Source organism: Ornithodoros turicata, chromosome 8 (genome assembly GCF_037126465.1).
Source record: "Ornithodoros turicata isolate Travis chromosome 8, ASM3712646v1, whole genome shotgun sequence".
Classification (NCBI taxonomy): Eukaryota; Metazoa; Arthropoda; class Arachnida; order Ixodida; family Argasidae; genus Ornithodoros; species Ornithodoros turicata.
Window position 1 is genome coordinate 35,124,900 of NC_088208.1, and position 21,907 is coordinate 35,146,806.

The window sequence follows — 21,907 nt, forward strand, 5'->3', positions numbered from 1 at the left end:
TTGCTGTACGCGATGTACAGGCGTGGACAGAGGACAGCAGGAGGGAGGGTGACAGGGGGTTAGTATGCGTCCTGGGCCGACTTCAGGGCTAAGTGAGCCGACATTCATCAGGAAAGTCCGACGGAAAACCCAGGGAAAACCTCAGAGAGCACACCTGGTGACAGGATTCGAACCTGTGTCACGTTGTATCAACGAACGTGAAATTGATTGCGGTGTATTCCCTACGAGAAATCGCAAGTGAAAGTAGGTCGAGCTTTCATAGTAAAAACCCTTAGTAGGTGGTTAGGAATTTTAGTATTTATTTTGAGCCGGAGGACATGAAAACCTCCAATATCGCAACCGGGAATTTCGCAAAAATTCCACGCGTACCAAGAGTGGATGTTTCTCGAGGAGACATTTTTTCCGGGGGACATATTTTTCAGGGAACATTTCTTCCGGGAACATTTTTTCCGGGGACATTTTTTTCGGGAACTTTTTTTCCGGTTCCCTTACAACATACATGTATCCTTCGAAACCTAGACAAGATATCAGGAGGTCGAAACTTAAAAGGCCGAAAAATTAAAACATCGAACGATCAGAAGGCTGAGAATTCAGAAAACCGAACTATCAGCAGGCCGGAAAGCCAGAAAACCGAATTACCGTAAGGTCGAAAAGTAAGGAAGCCAAGATACGGAAATTGTTATTCCAACTGCGATAAAAAATGAGCTCTACAAAGTAAGTAGGATAGAATTGTTGAAAATTAATACAGGGAATAAATCGTTTCATCAAACTTCCCTTTAGATAACGTACTTTCGATCACTTAGGCAGAAAACGAAAAGTAAAAGTAGAGATGACTGTGTTATTGCAAGTGTTTATTGTACACGACGACAATCACGTTCGGGTTGCCAAATATATAGAGCGACACCATCTCCTCTAAAATTCATTGAGTGGGTAGTACAAGTCATTCACTGGCAATCACCCACCAGGCACTTTCTTTTTGTAAACATGTCCCCAAGAGTCTAGGCAGCTAAGACGCTCAGACTTGCAAGTGCAGGTTGCAGTACATCAGTGCAAATAGTGTTCCGTGAATTTTGGGAGCAAGCCTTTTTCTTTTCAGAACTTGCCATTTTTTGAGTCGATACACCCAATAAGCACCCTTCTGTTGGGTGTAATATGTGACACCCCTGTTACACCCATCATTGGACCCCGAGCCCGAGAACTGGGAAGACTGAACTATCGAAAGCCAGAGGCCACCAAGAAAGGAAAAATATATATTCGAAAAGTTACATCTGCTACATCAGGTACATCCACAACGCTGTGCTCAGGACAGGCATTGGGAATTAATGTGCTAAATGCTTTTTATGCATTTAAAATAACTTTGTATGACCTTGTCCAGCGCATGCCACTTTTTGGCAGCATCCCTCGTGTACTGGGGTTGATCTTACAGCTGTGGATAGAGAAAGAGCTTCTTTTGAAAAAGTTCTGTTAAAAAGTGAATTTCTACGTGGAGTCTTTTTCAACGTTTTATTCATAAATTATTTATTTCGCAGGCATCCTCTTGGAATTCCTTATTTTTCGGCCTTTCCATAATCCAGTCTTTGACTGTTTGATATTACCTCATAAAAAAAGAGAAAAAAAACTGTCTTCTGTCAACACATCGGGAGAGCGAATGATAACACCACTCAGTCTCACTGTGCCTCACCTCCCCTAACTCTACCGTTCTTTTTACGTGCATGCGATGCGAGACGAATATTGTGTGGCTGTGTAGCAAAGCTTTCCTGGTCTATGCCGCCTATTCTCCCTATTCTCACTCAAGGCCTTCCCATTATTTTGCGACGACCTACTCAACGTGTATCTCTTCAGACAGGTTTCACGACCTCAATTTCGCGCTTCCGCTGCCGGGGAAACCCCTTCTGGGATAGGGTGCCAGAACAGTGACTGCATTCCGCGGAACGATATGAAGTTCTCTTCTGACCAGCAATGTGGCGCTACTGTACGATGGCAAGACGGGGCAGTTCACGGAGCCGTACATACCTTAAGTTTTTTCAATATTGTGAACAACCGGTGGCATGGACAGACATAACATGGACACGTAAATATTCAAGAAAGAATTCCGCGTAAATGCTACTGACTACATTTCACATATGTGCTACAGTAAACGAGCTACGAACTTCCAAAAGCGAGAGACCGAACTTACAAATTTTTTGCAGCTTTCGTAAGGTTTTTAAAAACTTCTGCAAAAAAAATTGCAAATGTCTCCAATGCGAATTTTTTGAAATTCTAAAATCTATCGAACAAGGCCATTTTGGTCCAAATCGGTTCAGTATTAGCTGCAAAAGATCGCATTGTTTCGCCCATAGAGAATACATGGGGCCGCCGGAGGTCGTATCCCCTCTTAAGAAGAGAAGTAGCATGTGGCGTACGAATTAGAATAATCCTTACACGCCCGCATCGTCAGCGTAACAGTTGTACGGTTGAAATACGATGTACGCTAATTAGGTGCAGATGAGAAAGGATACACGCTCTCAGTAGACAAAGGCAGCGAATTGAACGAATTGCCTCATCCGCTATAACTTTAAAAGACGGTGAAGTTTACTCATAGATATTGTTTTCGGCAATAACAACAAATTAATTACAAGATAATGACTGGAGAATTTCATCGCAAGGGCCGATACTCTACCCCATTGATGGTGGTGATGGTGATAGGACTTCCATCCTTAATGTGAAGGGAACGCCCTGCCCTCAAAGCTCTCTTCACCTTTCTGGGTACTATCCAGAGAGGTGAAGAGAGCTTTGAGGGCAGGGTGTTCTCTTCACATTAAGGATCGAAGTCCTATCACCATCACCACCATCAATGGGGTAGAGTATCGCCCCTTGCGATGAAACTCTCCAGTCATTGTAGACTATCACTAATGGGTACTATCCAGAAAGGTGAAGAGAGCTTTGAGGGCAGGGTGTTGGTGAGCGGGATGTGTCCAGGGACCAAGAAGGGGCGAGAGTCTAGCTCGTAAAGGGATCCTGAGAGTACGGTCCGGGAATGTTGGTGGTGTGGGCAGTGGAGAAGAATGTGCTCTAGATCTTCTACAGCACCGCAGTGACTGCAGTGGGGAGAGTCAACTTGCCTCAAGCGGTAACGCCACTGCGCTGTAAAAGCCAAAAGGGCGCATTTGATGAACTAATGCGGCACCTTGACGAGAGGTATGTCGAGGCATTCGGAAAGCAGAGCTGGATCAACTGTGCTCAGCATGGCTGGGGGGAGAATGTCAGCGTTTTCAGCGATACATTTACTTAGCGAAGCTAAATTCCAATAAAGTGCGTGATTCTCGATTTTACCAACCACTAACCAACCAACCAAAGGTACTGTACAGGTGATCCGGAACTATGGCTTTTGAAAATATATGTTTGTCAACAACAGTTTTTTTATGACACAACGGCGTGTCATTTCATGTCTTCGCGGGGTATCATAAATCCCGAAGCCTGCTAAACGGTTCCAAAAATATTTAATTGTCGATATCTAATTGAACCGTCTGCTCTGAAGTATACGCGAATATGTGCATACTATAACAGTAAATAACTCATGCATCTGTCAAGCGGGCCTTATACGAATAAATTTCCAGGGTTTTCAGATGGGTTCACGGATCCCTTCGTTCTGGTCATTGTTATTACGGCGCAACTTAAAAGCAAGGACAAAGAAGCGACACAGACAACGCTGGAGGCTTTTTTTCCCTTGCCTTCAAGTTGCACTGTAATAAGAATGTAAAGCTGACAACTGCTCGGATTTTTTATGCTAGTACAACGTTCTTCCCGCGTTAAGTTTTACTTCAGGAAGAGACGAAGGGTACTTCAATATGCGTCAAAGGAATTCTATACTTCAAATATATATTAAAATACTAAGAGTTTTGGATTTTGCTTCTTATAACAGGACGTACAGATACGCAGCGTTACCTGCGTACTAAAATTTTATGAAGATTTAAAGTAAAAACAATGACGAGTCTAATGCAGAATACCACGATTATGGAGGGAAGGCAACAGGTGTATGAACATTTATACTTCATCGCTTAAAAAAGAGGCAGAAAAAAAAGTGCACACAGCAGTGGAAGGTTGTGTCCACCTGTTGCAAACTGGATTAACCATAGACTCTATCGCTCTAATCCTGTCACCGGCTGTGCTGTCTGATGTTTTCCCTGGGTTTTCCGAAGACTTTCCAGACGAATGACGGCCCAGTTACCCCTGAAGTCGGCCTAGGACGCATACTAACCCCCTGTCCCCCACTCCTTCCTGCTGTCCTCTCTCCATCTGTCCACGTCTGTACGCCGCTCATAGCCACAGTTGCTTCGCGGCGCTAACATGTAATTAAAAAAAAATTCTATCGTCGGCGATATGTTTTTTCTTGGCGGCTGAGACGCACTTCCAGTGCATGCCCGTCGTTTGCATGTGGCTGTTTTTCACTGCCTTCACCATAACTAACCGCCAAGCCGCACGTTCCTCGTAAGAGTGTATTACTGCATTCGTGATCGAATGTAAGCGCTATATGGAAAACGCCTACATTCCGCGCGACACACAGCACAAGAGCCCTGCACTTGTCACTTCTCTGTATGGCATCGTAGACATTCTATCCCGACATCGCTGGAGACTTTTCGGTGTATCAAAGTCACATGAAATTCAAACGCGAGTGGACACAAAGAATGTGAAGGCCAAACACCAATACGAACTGACAAAAGGCACTGACTGTGCTGTTCTTTTTCCTTCTTTCTTTCTATTTTTCCTTCGGTCCCTCTATCTCTTTGCGCTTTTCTACAGACTGGAGAGCGCAGGACTTAGGAAACGGCCGACTCCCCATCCCTTGGCTGCCGCCATGAATAAATTCGGTCTACAGAATTCTGCGCACGAATTCTTCCTGGCAGAATAAAGAATGACATTGGTGGTTTTAGTGGGTGTTTTTTCGACAATGGACTTTAGGACGGAGAGTGTTCGAAGTGAGTAAGCTGCAATGATTCGTAGATCTCTGGCTCTGCGTGCGTGTGGTGAACGCTTTTGGGGCTGGATGGAATGCCACGTTCTTGGAGTTATATGTGTTTTGGTGCGAGGGGTCAGAGGATGGTGCACCGAAGAGGGTACTCCAATTGCTCAATTAAATAAAGGGAATGCCAAACATTCTTCGCACTAATGCTACATATCAGTAATACGGTAGCATCTCTATAATGTGCATGTTTTTTTCCATACTGAAATTGACAACATCATTACTTCTTCTTCGTTTTTCATTTCACATTCATGTTGTCAACTCGGAACACTCAGTATAACTGTGATGGAATATAACGTGCATTACAAAAATGAGGAAACGAAACTCGACTAAGCAATAATCAAAGTAACTAAGATGAAACCGTATACGACTAGCGAAACTTGCGTATTTTACTAGTCAGACGAAGTACATCACCTCCTTCTTATATGTTTCAGCGACCTCTGCCATGATTATATGGCTCGTTATTCGACTCTAAGAAATAGAAGAGGAAAGTAGGACGTGACTGCATGTTTAAATTCATGTTACACATAGTAACGCTTACTATCATCCAGGAATTCGAGAAGGAACTTTGCGGTCTTCTTATTCTAATCAAGGGTAGATTCTTGTAGATTATTCCTGTTTTTGTTAATATCGAGAGCGGTAGATGAGTATGGGGGGGGGGGGGTGTATACCGCTCGCTAGTACCTTGCTCTTAGCGCAGAGCGGATCTTCTGCACGTTAGGTTTCTAATTTCGCTGAGTTTTGCTGGCTTCATTCGTTGATGAGAATGTTTCCCTGGCTCATCGATGACCCCAAGGGTGTATTGTTTAATTGCTGCCTGTGAAACGTGCCTTGTTTTGCTGCCGTGACCTGCTTGCCTAAGTGGAATGAAATTAGGCTATTTCGCGATCGGTGTACACAGGAGCGGTTTTTCATTACTGGAAATGTTCAAGCTGAAATTGACAAAGAGCAAAAGCGAAGCTGAAACGTACTCCTCTGCTCTCCCTTTCGCAAGCCCTACGGGTCCATCCATTCCTCATTGCCAGGAATGAGATCCGAGCAAAGTAAGCGTGATAGATGCAAAGGAATGGATATACACTTTTATTTTCCGAGCATTCCTAAACGTAGGACAATTTTTCAGTACCGCTCCCACAGTAGCAGAAACGTAGGGCTCAACCTTGTCGCAGCGGAATAGACACAAATCGCCGTGATTTATATCCACAGCATTCGCCTGCGCACCGACACAGAAAATTCGAACTTTCGAGGAATAGAAAAAAAGAAAAAAAAGAAAGAAAAGAAAGAAACGCGGAGGATGCCCCTACGAACGGAAGGACGACATCAATTCCGAGGCAGAGGCGAACTCTATTGCCACGGATGCACGGGATATTTCTTGTTCCCCAGTCACGAATGTATCAGGATTCTGCGACTACCTGGAAATATAAACATAAGGCGTACAGAACTTTTTAACATACTATTAACGTATATCACATGATCCATTTTTCATTGTAGCTTATGATGTTGTTGTTTCTTCATGTATAAACTTCGTTGTATGTCATATTATTATCGCACATTATCACGGCGTTGTATTTTCACTATTTTTCACTAGTTTTCTGTACTAAATGTGATATACATATACTCGTGATGGTGTTCAATATTGTAACCCACTTCCCCATGTAATGTTCCCACGGGACCTTTGGAGGTATTCTGAAATAAATAAATAAGCACGTCTAAGTTATTTTGTAGAGATCGACGCACTCTTCATATAGCGTATACAAGCTGTGGAGAACTGAACAGTCCTGTGCTGGTGATATTGTGTGCCCATAGGTTCTAGACATTGACAAGACATAGGAGACTCCACAGCCTCGAACATTGATATTAACCATGTTCACTTCGACCTGTCTCCAGATCTTTTTTAAAACAAATTTCTTCACGAATCTTCTCGTCTCAGCTTGAGGTCTCGTGCGAATGGTCACCATCTCAAATTTTATGTTCACTTCGCTTCGGGAAGTTCGCTTTTAGTTCTAGATTACAATTTGCTCAGCCGTTTTAGAAAGAAAGATACAGCCTTCACTTCAAATTTAGCAGCTGAATTCGGCGTACTGCAGAGGCTATCGACATTAATAAAATAATTATCAAGGGGGAAAAAGATGAACAAAAAAGCGATCGGTTAATACGACGCTAACACGCGAAAGCAATCGTAATCAATAAAAAAAATGTTTATCTTGTATTCTGCCATTCGCACGTTTTATCATCCCTTATATATCGTGTATCCCACCTCAATCAATAGCGTTCTGAATAACATTTGCTACCGTCTGATGGATCCACAGTGGCAGTTCGACAACATCAAAAGAGCCTTCACGACGCAGTCCTAAAGTACAAAAAGGAAAAAATAAAAAATAAAGGCTATTTTGTGGTTCGGTAAAAGTATGACGAAATATACACACGCTTCAATTAGCGCACACAAACACAATATCAGGTCGCTACCGAAATCATAAGGTAAACTTTCGCAAAGTTTCATTAGCATTGACAGCTGATCCGTCGCAACTACGCTCGAAAGTTCCCTGCCAACCATTCGACGTATGTATTGATTCGAAAAAAGATAAACTAAGCGGAAATAAAAACGAGGAAGCAACAAAACCGGCCACGCGCACCCGCGCGCGCTCATCTCGCGAAGGCGCGCGGCGGAAAATTTCTATTCAATTCGCAAACAGATCGGAAGTGAAAGTTTGCCGTGCCTTGTGTTTGACTCTGGTCTTCGGGGTTTTGCCCGCATTGTGTGCCTCAATATGCTCGCCTTGGCCAGTCTTCTTACAATTGCCTGCGCACACAATGGAATATGCGATATTGGAATAAATTTGCATGCGAAGGTACATTATTACTTTCTTGCGCAAGAAAATTTTCCACATCTTAAGGCGCTTTTGTTTTCCCGACCATTTATATGGCGCGCAAATTTCTTCGCCATTTGCACGTCCGCCATGTTTCTTTACGAGCAGCCCTAGCTGCCTCCGCGCGTGCCTCGGCAGCTGGTACCATTTCGTGGTAATTGTTTTTCTGGCTGCTGGAAGTGTTTTGCGTCGCCTCCTTCACTGTTGATGCCCTCAGATAAGAGATGTAAAATGTAGGAAGGGGTCATAATACTTTATGGAGAGTTTGAAAGGCAAGGTTAGATCGCGGATGGTTATGAGCCGATCATGTCTAAGTTGGTAAGAGAGGCGCGAATTTTATGGAAAGATGGAGCCGAAGAATTCGTGTTCGCAAATCGATGAGATATTAACACTTTTTTTGCTCTCGTTTTCTGATCGTGAACGCACTGCTAATATTTCTTCGTAAAGACGCACTAGACCCTTGTGGTAGTGCAAGGAATGGGCAGTATTTAAATATATTGTAATTAAAATACTATTTAAAAAATATAAATACATGTATTTATATTTTATATTTAAATACAGACTTGAAACATGTATTTATAATTATATTTAAACACCAATTTTCGAGTATTTATTCTTGTAAGTACTTTATAAATACTCCTAAATACAGTATATACTGACTCATATCTTAGTCGCCTCGCATTTGACTTTTTGGGATCAAGGACGGGCTTGGGGCGCAGTTTTGCCGTGTTTACGCTAGCATGCACATGCGACAAACCGTTTTAGATGTCAAGTTTTTCACCCTTGTTGCGGACAACAGTCGCGACTACCAAACTACCTTGTTGTACGAAGCATCTTCGTCAAATTTAATACAAGCATTTGTTCATCGCCACCCGTGCAGATGCTGTTCTTCTTTACGAAAATGATTGTACGGCGGAACAGAGGATGCCCAAAGATGTAGTCTTCGAAAAACTTCTAATATTAAAATCGCCACGATAACCTAACAAGTAAACGCTATTGTTCGTTGCTGATTTTTATGATCATCGTTATTTCTGTTATTCCAGATGACATTTTCCTCACAGTATTTATGGCAGTAGTCCCGGTATTTAAATACTGTATTTATATTTTGTATTTAAATTCTCATGTTCAGAAGTACTTATGAAGAGTATTTAAATACCCCCTTTCAACAAAGTATTTTGTATTTATATTTAAATACTCAAAAAATGTATTTATGCCCATCCCAGGCTAGTGCCACTACCACTCAAAGCTCTACCGCTCAGCCGTGTTACATTTTAACTTCGAAATTCCATGTGACTCACTATGCCTGAAGAAATACCTACTGTACATGAAGCAGGTTGCGGTAGGAAGAGATTAAGGTGTCCCCAGGCACTCAAAATGCATGTGTACTATTAGAACGACCTCCACTCGTGGTAGTTGAAAGCAAAACAGATAGGAAAGGCTGTGATCGATCCTGTAGGTGGGTTTCGTGTATGAGTAAAGCTTAGTCGAAATGTAATGGATTACTTGTAACCGATTACTCAAAATTGCAATCAGATTACTTGAAAAATTACTTGCTCGCAAAACTAACCGATTACTCGCAAAATTACTAGAAAAAGTAATTGGTTACTAGTAACGCAATTGCTTGTAACGCGCTACGTACAATACAAGTCTGAGTAGTGGTAAGGGAAATATCCTCGTACGCAGCGCTTACAACAAATGGTGTGTTTGTAAGTGCTCGAACGCCGCCATGCCAGTACTGGACAGCTGTTTCGGCCTTAATGGGCCATCGTCAGCAGTACACAGGCAGGCAATCTTTGAGCGGATGGCGTCATAGGATGGCGTCGGATGACGCAATCCCCTTAAACGTTGCCTGTCTGCGTACTGCTGACGATGTCCCAATAACGCCGAAACAGCTGTCCAGTACTGGCATGGCGGCGTTTGAGCACTTACAAACGTATGCTATACGTGCAGTCAAAGAGCTCCGGCTAATTTTTTCCCTAACAAATGGTGTGATTTTTCTTAAATATTGACTTTGCATGGCACCATGCTAAATAGTTTGTAATTAGTTTGTAATTAGTTTGTGCTACATTATATTGGAACTGTATTGAACTTGTACTACACAAGTTTACTTGGTTATACTAAATATCCTAAACAGGATAATTCACAAACAGACACACACATGTATATAGAATGACAATGTGATGAGCCTCCCACAAATGTCACGCGATACTCCTGTCAACAAATATGATAGGGCGTACTGCTCATGGGATACTGCGCCATTTTAAGCGGGACATTTGCTCATTACGAGACATGTAGGCATGAGCATTCGAGACACGCTCATTAGTGCTTCAGAAGATGGAGTACACTGTGTTCAGACTCCGAAGTTACTAATGGCAACCTCATCAAAGATAAAGACCCAAATTGAATTCTAGGGAGTCTTGTTTAATGTATGCACTCAATCATTATTTTTAATGACAGTCGGATCCGGTCGTTTTGTAGAAATTTCCAGTTGGAATCCCTTTTTTTTTGTTACAGATTCAAGATTAATGAACATCCTGCTCTGGCATTTCATTTCATACCAGAGTATTCTGTGCTTTCGCACAGCGCCTTTCCTTGGATAGCGGTTCAATTTTTAAACACAGTGCAGTGCATGGAAGAGTGATTTATTAATGTATCGCTAACCCAGGAAAGGGAGGAAAGTTGACACAAAGTAGAAGAAGGCGAGACGCAGAAACTTCGAGACGGATAATTTAACATCGATAACGTCGCCCTCGGTAATTTTTGCACTTTTTCTAATACACCGATAGATTATGATGCTGACTAAACAGGTTCATACCTTGTGGTAGACCGGTATGAAAGGTTTGACAAATGTATTTCCGGAAACTGGTGTTTGACTGCGAAATATATGGACGCAGAAGAAAATCTTCTCTCTTTCTTTTCTTTCTCTTTCGCGAAATAAAAGTATTATTCGATCTGCACTAAGACGAATTTGACGAATGACCTGCCAGCTGGCCCGAGGCGGATTCATGAAAGGAATGGAAGCTTCGCTGACGCTGAATAAACTGATTCCAATACGAGGTGCCTTTCGGAATTCCTCCCGGAATAAGGATAACTGGAAAGTATGATACCCATGAGCTTTAGGGCAGCGACTCCAATCTTTTCGGAAGCCTTTCCAGATGTGGGGCGAGTTCGATTCCTTTCCAGTGAAACGCGCGCGCGCGCACACACACACCACAGGGGTTGCCTTTTCTCATATTGTGCGCGGCGGCGGCGGTCCGAATGCATTTGCGCGCCTAGAATGTGTGCCAGGCGGTTTTATTAAGGTGCTGTGTAAGCTATTGCTGCTGCTGCGCGAATGTGAGGGGGACAAGAAAAGAAATTTTATGGGGGGTGGGGGACAAGAAATGTCGTGGAGAGGAGGTCGCAGAATTTTTCCCCTCACAAGTCCTGCGCGATGACGTCACTCTACATGGAGTGGACAAGTAGTATACTACGCCTGTCGTAGCCACTGTGTTACATTCCCGAAACAAAACAATGGACGAAGATTCGGGATCAGATTGCTCAGACACTGATCGAAAGAAACAGCGTTTAGTTCCACGAGTAGGAAACAGCGCAGGAATGGCATGACTAACGCCATACTAATGCATGGCGACGTTGGTCCACCAACGAAAGAAAGAAGTGCTGAAAAGTCGTTTTTATAATTCCTTCTTAGTTGTGAAGTGAGATATTTCACAACTGTGTTCTGTTCGTGTCGTGGTTGCGAAGTCTCCCTTGTGTGTCCGTGTCCGTAACACTTGTAGGGAGAGAAGGAAGAAGTTACAATGGCTCCGGGCTCAGTATCGGAAGATGGCACTATGAAGCGACAGCTTTTTCTTTCTTTTTTTAAATCAACCAATCAATCCACACCAATTAAACGCGTTTGGCAGAATACCCTAGGATGTCCCGAATTATTACATTATTATAGAGGGTGTTTATTATCAACTGGTTATGTCGAATGCTGAAAATTTCATAGCTTGCATCACTCTCCTAAAACAATCATCGGCACTGCAATATCGGCCGAGATGACAGGGAGGCGTTCTAGTCGAAGGAACACGAACCGGTACATCATTAACGACGTCCTCCAAACAAGTCAGCGACTAACTTAACTGCATCTTAGGAGCATGTCTTCCTTTCCTTCCCCCGTCAAACTGTCCCACGCATAATACTTCGCCCTATCCTTCCTTCTGCTGACGTTATGCCAACGTCAGTAACACATTTACCTCCCATCCTCGTTGCAGCTCCGATGGGCGTGCAGGGAGTTGAGCCGTGCATTTTCTCGCGCGCACCTATACCCTGACAGAAGAGAACTTCTTCTCGGAGTGCGGCGTACCACGGCTCAAGCCGCTGACAAGGTGGAGATGGATGCATTGGGGCATCTACTGTCCCATCGAAGGAAACTAATCTCTGGGCTATCGACCACGAAGGCGAGAGGAAAGTATGCGGGAAGAAAGGAAAAAAAAAGAAGAAAAAGGAATAATACCGGAAGCTGACTCTGATGACGCATTCGAGGAGCGGCTATCGGTCACCGCTTCGACATCCAGTGGCCGCAATCAGGCCGACCGGCGTGTTCTTTTTGCTGGATGCCTAATCCGTCTTCTCCAATGTGGGATGAAAATGTGCAGGGAGGTATAAAGGGTTGGAAGTGGGCTCGTGGCTTGCGCCATCATCAGGATCGTTTTAGTGAAGGACACAAGTTTGTTTGGGGGGGGGGGGTATGGTAGTATGGCATATGAGTATGGTTCACACTGCGCAACTTTTTCCAGCAACTCGAAGCAAGTCGAACCAACATCCTACGAGCAATTTCGAAACCGCGTTCACATGTATAGCAACTCGGTAGCTCTCCCCACAAGCAACCTTACGGCGACCGGAGAATGTGGGTTCGAATCGAACTGGTGGTGTCAACTTGAGGCCTTGTATGTGATTGTCCCTTCTATGTTGTTCCATCCTCAGAACATCAGTTCTCTCATGTTCAACATTTGCCGCTTGCGTCGATCCCTGTAGTATGAATGTGTGTATGAGTGTGCAAAAATGTAAGAGTGAAAGGAGGATGAGTGAGGGAGAGTGACTGGTTTGTCCCTTCAGATGACGCACCCTGGAAGTCGCTAAGAAGGCATGTTAGCTTAGCTCAATTGGTAGAGCCTTCCAGAAGATGTGGGTTCGAGTCCTACAGCTGGCTAACCTTTCAGTGACTTCATCTCAATTCTCTCATGGTGGTGTCTTTTCTTTAGCGGCTGTTTATCAAATTTTAATCAGTTTATTACGCCAAGAGATCATCATTGTCTTCAAAAAATGGCTATTGACATGTTTGCGTGACGTTAGTAATAAAAACGGAAGTTATTTCTCAGCTGCAAATACAGGCTTTGAGCCCATGAACCCGCGAACGAAATCACACCACGGCATCGGGAGTCACGTGGCGATGCTCTCCACGCTGATTGGCCGGAGCACGAGCATCTTCTCAAGTTTTCGGTCGAGGAACGATTGTGAGCAACTCGAGTTGCTGGAGGTTGCCCGTGTCGGCCGACTGCCAGCAACTCGAAAATTTCTCATAGTTTCTGGAGAAAGTTGCCCCGTGTGAACGCTGCCTAAGACATACGGTATTTCACAAAACCTGCTTTCTGTATGTTTGTCCTCATACCGACCACGAAAGGTCATTGCTGCGAGAGGTCGTTACGCTGTTCAAAGTACCGAGGCAGCTGAGTACTGCATTGGTGTGGTACCTCTGGTACTGTCCAGTGCTATGTCCTGCCCTGGAGTACTCTGAACTGCACGGACTACTTTGTCCTGGTTTTGAATTCCTTGAAAACCGAATAACGGAAGGTTCGTCCTGTATGCTGAACGTTATTCAAAACCAACGACTTGCGACCTGACTTACTGAGGAAAGCAGTTCCGTACCAAGCTGTTTCTTGCTTGATTTTCTTCTCAACAATATGTCCGATATGATACCTGTTGTGCGTGGGCGTCCTTGTTTGCCTTAGTCGTGTTCGAATTCTCGTCAGTATGCGCTAGCTCGCCCTTGCACTTTTGCCCCGTTTGCAGCATATGTCTAGCGCTGCAGAAGCTCTAGTCTAACATATCATTTACTTTTGCCCGAGCTCGTTGCGTACAAGTTTGTATTTGTGTTGCCGTTGGTGCTTTATCATATCATCGTCATCATATTTCTCTCTCTCTCTCTCTCTCTTTATTTGAAACGGAACTGGACCCGAATCAAACCGTGATCAGAACGGCATGACAAGCCATAAAAGTAGCTAATGTTACTAGCTAGTGAATCGTTTTCACTTAAACCGTTCCAGCGAAAAAAAACCTGATTCTGTTCGCGAACTGTAAGCTACAACGACGTTTAGCAAATAATGAATACTTGCTACTTTATTGGAAGCTTCTTCGGCATTTCTTATATTATTCGGCTATCTGATATTCGTCTCGTCGGAGAACTATGATAACTGTCTTCACTAGAACTCGTTTTCCGCGGAATGCGAAGGCGAATATTAAACTACAATTTAGTTTATAGCGCCAAACAGAAAAGTGTTGATAGAAAACCGACCTTCTGGAAGCAGACGTGTCCCATTAGCAGATTAATCGCTGTTTCGCCGGATTCCAACGATGTCACGTAGCAGAAAAAGTAGTTTCGGGAGACATATCGTCTCTTTACTGCCATTTGGATCACTTTAACGAGCCATACAATGACCGTATTGCGCCCAGTAAAGATTGGACGCGGGAACTAAGCGCTGCCATTGCAACTGTAGCGCGGTGTTATTTTAATCGTTGTTTCTTCTTAACTCAACTCAGCTCAAAAGCGGCTCAAAAGAAGCTGTCTAATGAAATATCAGCGTCATGATGTCAGCCACTTCCAAAGCGATAGGACGATTGACTCATCATGTTTTCCGAACGGTTATCATGAATACCTTCTGGTCTACAGTCCTAGTTATTAAAACAACTATAAGCTCTTTCATCCAACGGAGACTGTATGTTTCCTAGAATTATTTTTTTTATTCAGAGTATTCGATACTAAATTGGTCCATAATGTTAAGCAGGCCTGGGAAGGGAGCGACTTTCTTTCATTGATAGAATTCGAACGTATTGGACAGTGAAAAGGAAGGGACTCTTAATCTTGAGCTGTTTTGCCTTATATTACGTATTATATTTCATCTTCTCCCGTGGGTCATATGTATGAGGTAGCTCTTTCACTGCTTTTCTTGTCCGCCCAGGACGTGTACTAATCCCTGTCGACCAGCCTCCAAGCCCCCCCCCCCCTTTTGTGTGTGTGTGTATATCCGTTTTCTTACCGTTTTTTTTCATGTTTTTTTTAAAGTAATAGCAAGTCGTCCTACGCCTGATCAACCTTTCCTCCTTCTCTTTTTTCAATAAACATATCCCCCATGTCCCCCACACGTTCCCGCAGTCCTCTCTCCATATGTCTACATCTGTACGCCGCTCATAACCACAGTTGCTTCGCGGCGCTGACACGGAAATAAAAAAGAAACTGCACTTCTTATTTAGTACTATTTACTAATTCAAGCAGACTCTTCGGATGCGGAAGGATAAATACTAAAACGATAAGATAAAGGAAGTTCTCATATCCAAGCTTAGTAATGTAATACCATTTTTCGTTTTGTTTTACAAATCAATCAATCAATGTGATGTCACTCGCTCCAAAGAAAGAGCGTGATTGGCTTATCATATCTTTTCGGAAATGTTATCGCGAACACCTTCAGATGCACTAAATCTCCCTGTTGAACGGAAACATGTCTCATCGTATTTGTAGAGCAAAGACCAAACACCGGTAAGGGCAGAGAATGAACCGCTCTCTACTCATAGAAGTGGAAGACACACCGGAATGTTTGAAACACAGCCGGCCGTGCAATATTCTGACAAATCTGTATGAGAAAAGCAAACTTATGTGACTTTACTGCTGTGTGTCAATATTTGTGACAGGATCTTCTATCTTCCCGATATGGTGTTTCAATGACGCGACCCTTTGACACGACAGGGAAGTCATTAGCGCATGTCAGAGGTCTTAGTGGGAATACTGAATGGACCCTGTATGTGCTACACGCCTTGTTCAAAACCGCTCGTGTCCTTCTGCTAGGCTTCTCACTGTTAATGTACTCAAGCGTGCTTGTTTGGGTCTCTTTCGTCGTCTCCATTTTTTTCTTTCAATAATCATCATTATCATCAATCATTGTCGTCTCTCACGTGACATACTGTTACTGCAAACGTTACGAAATGCTTTATTGCGTACTTTTCGTAGCATAGTTTTCTGGCAGGTCTTCGTACTTTTTCTATTCTTTTCAGCGCGAAGGTGTACAGAGAGCGCATCGTTTGCTGGTGAAAATTAGAGAGGCACGAAATGAAGTTTAGAATCCGAACAGGGAGCGTCCGGTTGAGCAAACATGGTGAGTGCTGTGAAGTTCTTCTTTTGTGAAAAGCAACGTGCTAAATGTTACAACACCTCCTTAGTGGAGGGATAAACAGTCGAGAAAAAAAAGTTTAATAAAACTTTCAGTTCCCTGATGTTAGACAAATAAATGAAACCTAACGACAATTTGCAATGATTTGTAATAATAAGTGATGCTAAGATCTACTTTAAACACAGATGTAGCACTCGCGGTAGGTGAGATGAGAGTCTGAGTGAAAGAATTCTTCACTCTGTTCTTACTGCACTCTTAAAAAAAGGGTGTACTTTAACTCCTTTCCTTGCCACATATATAACACCCTTTTGGAGAGTACAATTACGCTCAAAAGGGTGTCTCCTCACTCCCTCAAGGGGCTAGCATAACACCTTTCTCCCTACTGGAGAGTAATATTACTCCCCGGCAGGAAAAAGGTGTTATGCTACTCCCTTGAGGGAGTGAGGAGACACCCTTTTGAGCGTAATTGTACTCTCCAAAAGGGTGTTATATATGTGGCAAGGAAAGGAGTTAAAGTACACCCTTTTTTAAAGAGTGTGTCCCGTACTTTTCTATGCCCATGTTCGGGAAAAACGCATCCTTTCATACTCATTGCGTAATAGCCAAGGACAACTTTTCATGAGTGGTAGGAAATGAACGAGAACATGGTCGACACAGAACAGACATGGAAGAACATGGCTCCAACCAAGGTTAGCTCCAAAGAGGGGTCCTGACGTTTCGGAGCTGATAGTAACCGTGGTAGGAAACGCACGCACAACCATGCCAATTACTAAATTGTTTTAAAGATTGCGTGCGTATTATTATCAGTTTATCTAATTAGCGTAACGAGCCACATTAAGTCGCATTACACTTGACTGTCAAACCCATTAGTGTGAAGTCGGTGTGGAGTCTGTTTCTATGGGACGGCTACCCCAAGGAGTCAACGACCGACTAAACATAGGCACAAATGATGACTCACGAGCTAGCAAACTCATAAAAAAAAAGAACAGTCAAATCTACTTTTAACTTGAAGCTTTTCACAAAGGATGCACTCTTACAAGAAAAGAAAAAAGCGTTCTTCTTCTTGAGACATTCAACCAAGCACAGAAAGAGCAATGCGTATAGCCTTTGAGAAAATCCCAGCGCAGTTTTAAAACCTGTCATATTTCCCCCTCTATCGTTGTTTCTTATTTTTTATTATCTCGAACTAAGTTCTACTTTTGTGCAGTCTTTTCTTCTGACCCAGCGCTCAGTAAATGAAGCTCCGCAACGAAGTGCGCTCGCGAGCGAGTTGTCTTCTTTGGGAAACACTTGAAAGGAGAAAAATCTGGGAACCTCATATCGCTTCCCACGGCTGTCACGGGTAACAAGATAGGGACGGGAAAGAATATGAGGGGATCGGCGAAAACAAAGCTTCAACGTGTCAAAGTCGGGCGAAAATTGAGAACACGGCGATCGATTCCCTATCCCTGTCTCGAGAGTTGCAGCCTCTGTCAACCCGGGATCCGCGCTCCACCGTGCAATTGGGAAGAGCTTCGTGGATCGCTATCGAGAAGTTGAGCGATGCTCTATGCAAGATGCTGAAGTGACTTACTCCTACAGTATACTAGAACGAAGAGATATTACGGTATATCTCTGCCGGACTGAAATTTGTTTCACATACTGTGATACGTCGTATCTGCTATTGTGCCGACTGCGTGTTACATAGCACTAACAATTCTGCACAGCGTGTGGTTATGTAGAGAAAAGTATCTAAATTATTAATGGCACGTAAATATTATTCATAGCACAAGACTATTACGGAATCACGTCTTAAGAACGTCGTTGTCGTGTAAAATTGCGCACATACCCTGCGCGCAGTTACCATTTCTCTTTATTTTCACCCGTAAAAGCCCGGTTAAGGGTCGCACGCTTCTCCGGTGTTGCCTACATGGCTTCGACCGATTGCAATATCCTTGCGGGACCACTTGGTTCGTATTATCAAGTCACATGGCCTGCAGCAGTTTAATCTAAGCACCCTTGAACTATGATGTTTAATAAAACTTTGATAATGAGTGACGCACAGTGGTCGATTCGTGCATTAACTTTTCCTACTTAAATGCTCTTCTCCTCAATTTGCTATCTGGAGGATCCCCTCTTTCTCCTCCTCCATTTGCCGACCTGGAGCTCCTGTTCCTCTATTTACTTCCCTTCTCCTCTTCAACCTTGCCTACCTGATGGATCTTCTCTCCGTAGATTCGCTTACCTGAAGGATCGACCTTCTCGGTGAGGGGAAATCGAGTGCAAAAACATTCACACAGACTAGAGAAGGGGACAAGGACTGAGACTCACTATACAAACAAAAACACAAGTTTAAATAAGGCAACATGCACCAACTATCTTGCCTACCTGAAGGATCTTCTCCTGTTCGATTTGCCTACCTGAGGCATCTTTCCGCATCCATTTGTCTACCTGAAGCCTTCTCTTGAGCAGAAATCGATTTAAAAAAAACGTCCACGCAGGCATGAGAAGAACGGGACTACCAACACCTCCATTACGGCAAAAACACAAGCTTAAATTGGGCTGTATGTACCAACTACTTTACTTACCTGAAGGATATTTCCATTCTCCATTTGCCGACCTGAAGGATCTTCGACGTGCGCTGAAATCCCAGAACACGGCACGCAGCATTTAACCTCCCTCGTGGCGTGTAGAGCTACCCTGTACCCTACCGCCGATTTGCTGGTGTCTTCGGCCGAGATCGACCCCGCAACCTTAGTATGTGTTGGCGAATATTTTACCACATCATCCTTTTCTTTTCTTTTTGTTTTTGTTTGTTTTTCTTTCCTTCCTTTTTCTTTTTTGATTCCCCCGTTTTTCTGTTTTTCTTTCGTTCCTTTGTTTCGATTCCCCCTTTTTTCTTTTTCCTTCTTTCCTTTTTCGTTTTCCCCCTTCACCCTTTTTCCCTTTTGTTCGGAATAGCAAGCCGGCTCTTTGCCTGGCTAACCTTTCCTTTCTTTTTTTTTAATAAACATACCCCCCCCCCCCCACACACACACAGGGAGTCCGGCACTGTTTTCACATCTTTGTTTTACACGCCTGTCATTTATCGCAAATATCATTCCTATCTGCTATGTAAAACCAGGTACCACCCCACGTATATTTTGTGTACTTACGATGGCATAAGTGGCCCCTGCGATACATGAGCCAGTTGTGTTTTGTAGGTGTTTTTAAATAAAGAAATCATCTTGCATCAGAAAATCTTGCGTGTTTCCATATATATATATATATGGAATCGTTATACAGTCAAACTCCTTTATAGCGAACACCTTTTTAACGAAAATACCACTACAGCAAATTTTTTTGCGGTCCCGCTGGAGCCCTATAGGTCCAATAATGGACATCTTTCTTAACGAAAATACCTTTACTGCAATTTTTGTTTTTTTGCTGTCCCCTCAGTTTCGTTGTAAAGGAGTTTGACTGTATATATAAATCGTTATATTCCATTGTGCCGCTCGAGAACTCCCACGACGGCAGCGGTGTGCGAGCCTTCCGCTATTCCACGCACAACAGTACCCCTGGCGCGTTCAATCAGCCGGTTTCTCTTCGTTTGCTTTCTCTTATGATTTCAGCTGCGTTGTTCAGTCACCTGCAGACGGTAATGGAAAAAGAAGACGAAGAAGTGGAAAAAGTAATAATTGCAACGACTGTTAAGAATTTCGGTACCGAATTTGAAATTCGTTGCGCGACAGTTTCGCTGTAAGGCCTGCTGAGTTGCGTCGGCTCATATTTGCACGAAAACATTGCTTATTCGTGGAGCTTCAATGCCTGGGGCTTCCCGCATACAGAACTTCACCCCTCTTTCTGTCATTTTTCTTTGTAACACTCAAGCTCGAAACTCGTAACTTGTGAAGCAAATAAATATCGCGATCACTTTTCGTGGCACGTGCGCGTGGCATTGACATTTTCTTGTGTCTTACGCGCTAGCACGTGCGGGAAAGGATTCTTGTTGTGTCGATCTGAGAAGATAGAGCTGCGCTACTGTAAATTTAGCCTGAACCCTTACACACTCAGGCAATGCATTCGACCTGAAGCAATGGGAAGCTGTGTTGACCGACTCAACAAGACATGCTCTAGACATGCTCTACATAGGGCTACGCCTCTCTCACCGCATCTCTTCGTTTTTATATTTTACTAGACCCGATATTTCCGATTACTTTCGACCCCTGTTTACCTCCGATTCCATTCAGCATCAGCCCAAGTCTCCCTCCTCAAGTTATGTCTAGAAAGACGTATCAATATCGACTGGCAGACATCTTGGGACTGGTAAACCAATAATACAAATTGCATAGTATCAAGCACTACGTATATAGGCACCAGTTCACCAGGTATGTCCAATCGAGTACATGAAGTGCTATATTCGCGCCCTCGTTTGGGTTACGCTTACTTGACGCATGGGTACCATTTACGAGAAGAAGACCCACCGGAATGCAACCAGTGTGGGGAACAGCTTTCGATCATTCACACCCTTATCACATGTCCAGCGCACCAACATCTTCGTCAACATCATTTTGCTTCCTTTTATAGAAACTTTTTGCCACTCCATCCTACTCTTCTGCTGGGTGATGACAGTTTTGTGCCTTATGAGAACGTGTATAGGTTTCTTAGGGGTACTGGGTTTTTAGAAGATCTACGATTTTAAATACTAATGTCACAGTTACTCCAGTTTTAGTCCTGAACATGCACTCCTTACCTATAGCTTGTCTTTAGTAGTACTTGGCGCATTATGGACTTAGTAGCTGATGCGCCAGTAAAACCCGAATCAAATCGAATCAAACCCATATCGCCCGTGATAATTCTCGCGGTGATCTTGAACATTCAACCCTATCATTCCATTCTCTATCGCAGAGCAGCTGCAACCTTCATTACATCCTACGGAAGCTGACGGACGTTCAGCTATAAATCGCTCCTCGCGAACGCGCCGGTCCTAATGACGGACGGCCGTTGCCGGACCTATTGAAAGATGGCTGCGAATGCTGTTTACTAAATCGCAGGGACGATTACCTTAATGTGCGGCCTCCTTTAGCAGCTCATCGCGATATGTAGCGGACCAGATAGGCGTAATGGTTATTATATCTCGAGCCGGACATTTTCTCTTGCTCCGCCGAGAGATTGGAGCCGTGCCGCTGCCGCGGGTAATTGCTGCTGTTTGATCGGTGAAATCCTATCCTGGATGGCCGGTCTTAAGCCAATGTTCGCATTACAGTTCGCTTCGATGGGCAAGGCTTCGATTTTGGATAAGCGACATTGGGGGGTCGAAACTGTCCGATTGCTCACTACGCGGGTGCGTCTAGACAGAGGCAGATAATCAATCTCGCTCCATTTGTCAGTTCTGCGTGAGATGTTTCGTCGTGTGATTTGGAAGCGTGAGGAAGGGCTTCCCTCGTGTCGTTGCCTGAGAGGAAGCGAGATTTGATTGCTTGGCTTTTTTTGTGTGTGTGTTTCGCTTGGTAGGATTTCGTCGTTGACACGACTGGTAGTTCTACTTGTCTTGAGCGGCGTATTTGAGGGCTGGGATCTTCCATATAGCCTTCGTACAGCTTTTAAGAGGAGGAGAGTCTTTCACGTCCCCTTTTGATGTTGCTGTTGTTTTTCTTCCCTGC

General features: G+C 43.7%; 1 protein-coding gene across 2 annotated transcripts in view; it reads left to right on the top strand.

The window, feature by feature from the left end:
- LOC135367121 (neprilysin-1-like) overlaps window positions 1-21,907 on the top strand; it is a 288,929-nt gene that overhangs the window by 158,610 nt on the left and 108,412 nt on the right. The window contains exon 3 of one of the 2 annotated variants that reach the window (XR_010414367.1): window positions 16,171-16,232. The exons of the other annotated variant lie outside the window; for it this stretch is intronic. The gene's annotated coding sequence lies outside the window, so the exon portion shown is untranslated. Of the gene's footprint in view, window positions 1-16,170; window positions 16,233-21,907 lie in introns of those variants that run through there. 2 annotated transcript variants of the gene reach the window in all.